Source organism: Rhea americana, unplaced genomic scaffold (genome assembly GCF_003343005.1).
Source record: "Rhea americana isolate MKP2758 unplaced genomic scaffold, rheAme1 scaffold_5, whole genome shotgun sequence".
Classification (NCBI taxonomy): domain Eukaryota; kingdom Metazoa; phylum Chordata; class Aves; order Rheiformes; family Rheidae; genus Rhea; species Rhea americana.
This window is the reverse complement of record NW_028186645.1, coordinates 6,329,561-6,338,048: the sequence shown is the minus strand read 5'-3', so window position 1 is coordinate 6,338,048 and position 8,488 is coordinate 6,329,561.

The following is an 8,488-nucleotide window of genomic DNA, read 5'->3' as shown; positions in this document are numbered from 1 at the left end:
ACACATACACTCTCTCTCTTTACTTATTCAGGGAAACAGTCAAAAACTAAGATGAGGTTAAGACAAATGACATTTCTTAACTTTAGCACTTCGTACAGATTCTTTCTGTACCAGTTGCTCAGAGCCTACGAAGTGAGATCCTTGTTCAAACTGAGAGGAGAAAATGGAGAAGGAGTGAAGTACAGAAAACTGGAGGAAAGAACTCATGCTACCAGTTAGATAGAGGAAAACTCAGGATGTGCTGAGGACACAAAAGTGTCTCTACCACAGAACAAAAAAGAGCCCTTGTGCCAGAGGGTACCAGACATGGTGCAGAGGCAGATAAGTTATGCAAGAACACAGTTGCTTTGTGTTCACAAAGACTGTTTAGCTAAGGCCTGTCTTGCACTGTCATTCTGTGTGCCAAATTAATAATGGTTTTGTATTGCTGGACAGATGCACTCTTGCAGAGAAACTGAGTTGGACACAACTGTCCCAAATAGTATCCACTCCTAATAAAATAAGCTCATAAACGCATTTACCTTTCGCATCATGGTCTTTATTTAAATTATTTTAGTTCATTGTCTATTGTAGCTTCCTACCCATGATCCTGCTCTGCAGTCCTGATCCTTGATGAACAGGAAATTTTAGTACAGGTATCTTGTCTGTCAAAAAACTTAAAACAACTTGTGCCCCTGCACCCCAGGCATCACTAAAATGTTCTTATTTTCACATACAAAATGCAAAACACCGCAGCAATCTTCCTCATTAAACCACCATCCTTGTTACGATACTCTGTCATTTTTTAATCTCATAAGCACACATGCTGAAGTCAGTTTACAGATACTTGAGTTAAACAGTTCTCCTCTCTAGAAAGTGGTTTCATAAGCCAGAAAAGTGGAAGTTAGCCAGGATCTCCTCAGGATAAAACTGACAGTGGTTTCAGGTGAATTTTTGGCTACTATGTAATAAAGCTCATGAAACTGCTTAGGCATTGACTAGGACTTGTATGATCATGTTTCTTTCTGTAGACGATGAGGCATGAACCAGAGGAGGGGAGGAGAAGGGAGAACAATAATAGGCATGTGGGTGCTGTCAAAGGATCCCATCTACTCAATTTTGAGAGAATTCAAAGCTGAGTAAGTTTTTGTTAATAACCTCCACTTACCATCAATTAATATAGTTCCAAAGGGTTGACTGCTGAATTGTTCTCCACCCAGCTAGGGAATGCAGAGCTTTCAGGTGTCATAGACTTTGCTACAGTGACAAAACTCTCATGTTTCTGGCTAACGTTAGTGCTTTGGGGTCACATTTGTGCAGAATTCCAGAGAAGTGGCATCTGTTGCATATATGTTCTGCTGATCCTCCCAGGCTAGTATGCTTACTAGCTTATCTGCCAGTGCTTACTGCCTATGTCTCTAAGCAGTTTCACTGTGTGAAGTCACTCCAGAAAAACATCACGCAGTAGAAACTGCTTGATTTTACCCTCATCCTCCATCCCTGTGCAGCATCACAGTAGTTATGAAGTTAATGATTTTCCATTGTTCAGGAGGCTGCCTTGCCAGAGCAATCACAAACTRATCAGGCACACTCTGAACATGTGCAGGAAACCAAAGGAGCCTATAGCTGGAACAGCTGGTGAAAAAAAAGTGTGAGATTGTGACCTGCAACACCTGAATTACAATATGTTTTAGTTTGTATCACAATCCATTGCAATACAGTCATTAATGAACTGAATTTGCTGGTGAAATACTTCATCTGTTTGCTTACTGCAAACAAGCTTTGTACAGTGAATCAGCATCACTTTGCAAAGGAGATACTGTAAGTCATAAAGCATATGACTTTTCTACATAAAGCAGTGTAGAAACACACATTCAATGAATCTTTAATATAATTTTAAAAATAAAATAATTTTTCATATGGAGAAGGTGTTGGTTTGGATGCTCTTAAACTCATTATAGTCTCAAACTACTAGTGTATTTCCTTAACTTTATAAGTACCTTCATATTGAAATGATTCTGTACRTTGTTGGAATAAAAACCCTGCAATATACAATTGTGCATAAAAGCACAGACAGATAACCTCAGTAAGAAGGCTGACAAATGTGGTAATATTTGTGCTAAGAAGGAGACATTTAAGTATTTGCCCAGAGCTTTATGCTGAGATATAGACTTTATAGCCTGAAACTTAATTTCATATGGGTACGTAAGAGCAGCACCTTGCAGACTCCACACAGTAAGAAACAAACATATAATGCCTTTTGTTTCAAAGATTTGAAAGTATTGCTTAGTATGTTTTTGTTAAATGAAATGCAAATATTCTCATACTAATAAATTAATGAATTCTCCCTTCGAGAGTAAGCATCAACTGCTGTTAACATCTCCATTCAAATGCCCAAGTCATTCCAAGTCTAACCCTGTGATGCTAGGGCTCTAGCATGGGCTTCAGAAAAAGTCAAATTCAGGTAAAAGGCTAGATGACTACCTAAACTGTTTTATATAATGAACTACTTATCTTAAGGTGAACTGGCTTTTATCCTCCACTAAAATCTGTAACAATAGGAATCCTCTGTTCAGGAAAGGATGAATAGTTACTTCCAGTTGATGAAATTCATATGAAAGTTGCTCCAGACACCGGCAGTTGGCCCAGCCTTTTCTTGACAGCACTCAGCATGCACTTGAGTGAGCAGCAACATGCTCTCCGGGTCCAAGGCCAGGACTAAGCACCAGGTACTTCTGCCATTCAGACTCCCTCTAACACTAAGTTGCCTTGGACAAGTCTGTTAATCATCCAGGTTTAGATTTCTTTCTAGGGACTATGAAGAAATATTGAAGAGAATATATCACAGAGAACTGTAAGAAAAACCTGCTGTGTTTCAGGCAACTGAAACATGGAATTTATTAGTAGATGAGCATAAGCTATCATTTTTGGTTAGATTAAGTCCCACCTCAGGGTCAACAGATGGACTACGTGACATCTTGAGCTACGTTCCAGCTGTAGGATTTCTGTACTGAGTACCATTCTAATAATAATTTAGACATATTTTGCATTAGCCACTGCAAGTGCCAATTACATTGCTTTCCATTATTAACATCCAAAAGACTAAATCATGGGGTTCAGGAATAAGTAAAGAGTGAGTAGAACAATTTTGAAAGTACAGCTACAGATGACAGAAAACAGATGATTGTTGAGAAATAGGCTGGTAGGCAAAATCTTCCAGTAATAAAATGTTATGAAGTGGCTGGACACCTGGTGATTGAATTAGTCCATAAAATGAGAAACAATAAGGCTTTTAAAAACAAATTAAAATTAGGGTAAAAAAGAGGAAGCATGTTGATACTTAAGCAGGGAGAGTCCTAGTTGTTTCATTACATACACAAATACTTCTGTGACTAAGAATCTATCAATCCTCACCTTACATGGATAGCTAACTCTTTCAGTACATTTTTGAASCTGGTAACTATATGCTAATACCTGGGCTCTAACAGGAATAAGAGGCTCCTAATGGATGGTTAGACAGCCAGACATGCATGAACACAAATGTTTCTTTATTAAACGAAAGCTTAGATTTAGCAAATCTCAAAGAATAGCCTACTGAATGTCCATCTTGATCTGTGCAAAAATGCTGGGATCTTTGTGAGTAAAATCTGAATGTGGGAAAAGGCCTCATCCGAGCTGTATTCTTTCAATGTTTGTTTAGTAGCAGAAAGTTATGCTTCAGGAGAATCTAAATATAAATACTCTCTGCTGCATGCTGTACACAGTCTAAACAAGCTAAATACAGTCTGGGCAGTGGTAATCTCAGAAGAGACAATAACTAAGTCTTTTTAAACTCACGCTATGGTATTACTGACATGCTTCAAAAAGGCTGCACAGAAGAAGAAATAACTAGTAAAGATCTGTGGGAAAAAAAGAAAAGAACAGTAAAAGCAACATGGACCTGATGAAGAGAGAGTTGCCATCCCCTCAGCTAGTCAAATGTCTCTCTTGGAATATGTATATGAAGGGAAGAACAGGGACAGTGCACATTTCTAATGACTGACCTTCAGAGAGGATGATTTTTTTTTTCCTGCTGGTTGAAATGTAACTCATTTAGTTCAACTGGCAGAGGCCAGCATTTACAGTTCGCCCTGGTTGTAAACCTGTTTTTCTTCCTAACACGAGTGGTTTTTCAGTGAACTTGTTTACACAAACAAAGCTGTTGGCAGTGGCAATCTCTAAACGGAAATTCACTAACAGTCCCTTTCTGGCAGTCTGAACAGGCTTTAGTTGAAGTCATAGAAGAGCTGATTCTGATTTCTCAGCAGTTTAATGGCATTTTTGGAAGTGAATTTTTGTTATATATTATTTGTGGAGAAATAATTCAAATCAGTAAACTGTAATGAACAATGTTTTTGCTGAAATGCAGTTTCTAACTGAAAGCTGTTTCATCTAAAATTTTGTGGGTTTGCTCTTTCTTTCTAGATCAGTACAAGACTGGGCCATATTGATGGAGGCATGAGAYCAATACTTGCATTGCTTCTGTATAATTCACATTTGTCCTCTGCTTAAATAAATGTCTTCAGTCCCCAGGGCCACAGGCCAGAATGCCACAATTACTAAATTCATGAGAAGGAATACAACACAGAATCTTCTCTATGTATTTCTCCCTAGCCCAGCATAGTACAGATCAGTTATATGCTCATGCCCTCTTCTTCTGCTCTATGCCAGCTCTGGCTTTGGTTTAGAATTAAGAAGAGAAAAAGCATTGGATATGGTGTTCTTAATAAAAAAGCGGAAGGCAGATGCTTTCTCAAGAGAAAGGTTTCTGTAATTTGCAGTAGAGAGTTTCCCACKTCTTGGTTACATGGTAAGAAAGTGAGAATGTGTCCTATCTAAGACAATGTCAAGTCTTTATCCACCTGTACGGTAGGTAAATGCACCCAGATGGTGTATTCTGCCCTTCAGTTTCTGCCCCCTCCCCGAGCCGGAAGCACAACCGATTTCAGTTTGGTAATGACCTCAGCTCTTCCAACCTTGCTTTTCCACTTTGGCCAAAACCTAAACCTAGTGAAGACTTTATTTTTACAGTAAGTATGAAAACCTTGCTTTGACACAGACTTTACTACCATCCTTTCTGCTTTCCTCCATCAGCCCACATTTCATCCATGCACTTTGCAAGGGCCCTGAGTGCACTAAATGGCCATCATGGCCCTAACAAGCCTCACCTGAGACCCAGACTTCCCATCCCCCCCCCCACCTACCCATGGTACCAGAAGCCCCATTTTAGCTCAGCCTGGGGGCATAAATCCTTGCAGGAGCTACAATGTGGAAGTATTAATTTCCAGCCATAAGCATGCCTGGCTCTGGCCTCTGTTGATCTGGACTGTGACCAGACTTCCTGGTTTAACCTCAGACCCATCTTATTGCTACAGACCTACTGGGTAACCACTGGGCTGTGCCTGATCCTAATTACTCTCACTGGACCTGATCATGACCCCGACCTGTAGGCTGACTTCTCAGTTTGACCTTAGGCCTGCCTCATCACCACAAGCTCTCCTGATAACCTGGACTCTTCATTCACCTGGCAGTCATCCCTGGGCTTGCCCTGCTTGCTCAGGTATCATAAGCCTGGGCTCTAGCCGGTGAGGCCTTGCCCTGCTGGCTGTTATCATGCTTGGCTCCTGATTCCTGTCCCTTAAGGAACAGCTGGCCCTTGCTGCTCCTTGACACTTTAATTTCCAAATAAATTCAGTCTTTCTACTCTCAGTCTTACAATCCTAACTCTAACTCCCATGTCAGCATTATTTTTTTTTCCCAAAAAACCCACCATGAATAACTCTCGGTTAATTCTAGGCCTGAAGTTTAAATGTGAATTCCTTTTGAATTAGTTTATTAACCTTTATCTTCTCCTGTTTGCAGACTGAATCCTAACCCTTCCTCTAAGTTGCACAATGTTTGGGTCTCTATTTCAAGTCGAAGAGAGAACAAGTAATTATCCCTTCCTGTTATTAGCCCTGACTATCGGATTCTAACTTTCAACAATTCCTTAGTCTATCTAATGCTAAGGAAGAAGTTACTACTTCAACTCTTCTAAAACTGAGAACAGTCAGTCTTCTTTTGCTAGTCCTTTTTTTTTTCCCCAGAGGTTGCTGCTGAAAAATTTCAGCTGGACTATTTGYTTTATCCCTTCCTATATTATGTCAAAATTTCAGCATAACACTGAGTTTATGCGACAGACGAGACTTCAGAGATTACAATTCATTCTCTATTTGGTGCTACACCTCAGCTTTCACAAACAGCTTGTGTTTGCTGTAGCATCTTCCCTACTCCCTTTAATTTTTTCTCTTCATAACCATAGTATCAGGCCTATGGTTAACACCAAAGAAGAGGCTCATAAAGCAAGCTTAAACCAGCTTTCTTTTCCAGCTCTAGCCCTTTAAAAGACAGGCTTGTTATATATGAATAAGCCCTATATTTTACTCTTTCCTCTTCAGAATCATAAGTGCAACTGTGGGCTTTACAGGAAGCATGCAAGTCCAGTACGAAGCCAATCAAATAAAGTCACATATTCCTTCTGACTGAAATAATCCTCTCTGGCATTTAGATTGGTATTTTTAAGGAAATAAGCTCTATGCTGTCGCAATTCCTTTCCCCATCATTACCTCTAAACCCAATTTTAACTCCAATTTGGGAAGTACAACAAAGCCATACTTGGGGAGGGGGTCTGTCAGCTATACAGGAGCCAGTAGGAAAATTATGTTCATTTCTACATTAAATGTGACCTCACCATCTGTAAGGGAAAGAACTGCATTTGGCTGAGAGCAGTGTTCTAGCAACAATTACTTGTATGTAGTTATTCATACTTACAATATCTTTCATCAGAACTACACACTAACGGTTCATCTAAACTTCATGAAATGTAAAATCCTCATTCAGTTGAAGTTAATTGCAAAAATCTCTTCCGACTTGGGAGTCAGGCTTTCACTTGCCATGCCTAGAGGTTGGTTTTGCCTCTAGTGTTGAGCACCATCTAGCGATCTTCTGAGTAACCAAGGAGAACTATTTCTTCGGAGCCTTTAGTAGAATAAATATCAAAAAAAGACATGGCTTAAGGCAAGGTTGCCCTGTGACAGAGGATTTATTTCTGACTGCTGTGCTCTCCCAACATCATTTTTTCCAATGACTTCCATGATACAGTACTATGTATTTAGTCAGCAACTACCCAGAATATAATCCAAGTGCTAACTTCTGGCATTCTTTTGTTGAAAAAGTAAGCATACCAGGATAAGGCATAAAACCTATGTTGCAGAAACTTTTACAAAGCACCTCACAAGCACCTATTACTACCCTCCTGAAAGATGTCAGGAAATTCTGTATGTATGTGTTTATGYACACAAATGTGAATTCAAAACATCACTGCTGTAAGCATGTCTGATTTCTTACTTGACGTCCCTTTGTTTTTATTCATATCTGGATGTGTGTGAATTTTGGCCAGTGCTGCCCCTCTGTAACTTACCTTTTTAACATCTCTCATCTCTGATTACATCCTTATTTAATGATTTAGATTACCAGCTAAAGGATAGAATTCAGTGCTGACTGCGAGTCAGTCATTCCCAAAACAGTTAAACTGTCAAGGCTCTGACAAATCAAGCAGATTTAAAATCTTTAACTCACAGCAGATTCAATGTGTGAAGTCATTCAGAAAGAAACTTAAGACTACTTTGCAACAGCTCACATCACCAGAAAATGGTAGCTTGCTTGTGATTGAGAGATAAAAAGTTTCTATTTGACATGTAATGCTACACAGTTGCAGAATTCTTTTAAGCAGTATAACTAATGGAAATATATGTTAAATATTACTGAATTCAGATAAATGTTCAACATTCTGCACAAGCAAGCTTTCTGACCACCCTTGTGATGCAAATCAGTGAACTAGACATTTCAGGAAAAGAGTCAATTTAGATAGTCTTCCAGCTTCACTGAAATCTTGTTCCCCGTGGTGTATTGCCTAATAATTAACGAGAATAGCCCTACAAACCTGYGCATAAACGGCCCCTGCTCTGTAAGTACATGCCTGGCTCTAGAGACCATGCTGCGATGTAACACATCCCATCCGTGCTTCCCTCAGCGGGTACCACGCTGCTCCTAAGGCAGCCAAGGGCCCACACGCACCGTGCCGGCAGCGCCGCCTCTCCGCGACGCTCCGCAGGCCTCGCTGCCCAGACGCGGCCTCTCCTCCACCAGGGGAAGCGGCGCGAACGTGGCAGCGAGCGCGGCCCGTGGCTGCCTTACGGCGCCCAGCGCTGGCTAAACCGGGGCGCGGCTGTGCTGGCGGCAACCGGCGGGCGAAGGGAGGAAACGGCACAGCGCGGCGAGCACTGCGTGCGCGGCGCCCACCACCCTCCGCCATTTTGGGCGAGGCCGCAACGCCACAGAGGGGCGGAGGGCCTGAGCCAAGATGGCCGCCGGCCAACCCGCCCCCCGCGCCGCCAGGGCCGCGCCGCGCCGCGCCCGCCTCGCCTCGCCT